Source organism: Cervus canadensis, chromosome 24 (assembly GCF_019320065.1).
Source record: "Cervus canadensis isolate Bull #8, Minnesota chromosome 24, ASM1932006v1, whole genome shotgun sequence".
NCBI classification, from domain to species: Eukaryota; Metazoa; Chordata; class Mammalia; order Artiodactyla; family Cervidae; genus Cervus; species Cervus canadensis.
Genome location: NC_057409.1, coordinates 47,837,382 through 47,838,547, shown reverse-complemented (window position 1 = coordinate 47,838,547; position 1,166 = coordinate 47,837,382). Strand labels below are relative to the sequence as shown.

The 1,166-nt window shown below is 43.7% G+C and overlaps 1 pseudogene; it reads left to right on the top strand.

Moving 5' to 3' along the window:
- Positions 1 to 533: 533 nt before the first annotated feature.
- LOC122426142 lies at positions 534 to 1,166 on the top strand (annotated as a pseudogene).

The following is a 1,166-nucleotide window of genomic DNA, read 5'->3' as shown; positions in this document are numbered from 1 at the left end:
TTCTGAGCTGACCATGTGGGCTAAACATCAACTTTCTGCCAACCAGACCCAGCCCATCTGCACGTGTCTTGCCTGTGCACACGCACGGGGCAACCACATGGACTCTTCCCCTTTTCTTCCCTCCACTCTGCTTTTCAGGATTTTAAATAATAGGACATTAACAGAGTCCGTCAGGTTTAAGATGGAATAGCATGTGTCTATGGCATGTTTCTAAATGCAAATTCCTCACTTTGTGTATTTATGGGACAACGAGATGTGAGAAACAACTCAGAAACTCCCTGGAGAACTTACATGTGATCAGATCAGAGGTGCTTGCTAAATTCCACACGTTTGCGGGGAACCTGCTTGCTGCATGCCAGGCCCTGTACTATCACTAAGCATAAAAAGCACATGAGTGACAGGGATCTGTGATGCCAAGGCAGATGCAAGGAGCGGCAGACAGTTGGGGTTGAGCCCCCAGTGAGCTGAGGACTTGTGCTTTTCTGGTCTCCCGGGCCCACCCCGCCTGGAGACTTGAGTGGAAGACTGTCCTCATGAGCACAGTGCATGTATCCAACCTGCCCTCGTCCCTGGTCAACAGTGGCTTCCAGCAGATACTTTCCAGGTATGGTGAAGTTATAAAGGCTACTATAACGAAAGATAAAGATACCAGGAGGGGCACAGGGGTTGCATTTATTTTATTTTTGGATAAAGAATCTTGCACAAAGCTGTACTAAGTCAATAAACAACAAACAGTTATTTGGTAGAGTGATGAAAGCAAGCATTGCTATTGGCGATGGAAGAGCAGCTGAGTTCATCAAAGATGAAACTGTATAGCTTGATAAGCCTAAGTGTTATGAATGTGGAGAAAGTGGACACTTAAGTTAATGCCTGTCCTAAAAGTACACTTGGAGGATGTGAACCTCCAAAGAAGAAAAAGAAAAAAAAAAAAAAAAAAAGAAAATTCCTAAGCCAGAAGAAGAAATTGAAGAAGACAGTGAAGATGAAGGGGAAGATCCTGCTCTTAACAGCCTCAGTCAGGCCACAGATTTCCAGCAAGTCAAAATTAAAAAACAACAAAAAATGGAAACCCAGTTCAGGGGGGTCCATCAATATCAGATGATTCAAAATGCCCAGGGATAAAGAAAAGAACATATTTCAATGATGAGGAGGAACTTAGTGATTAA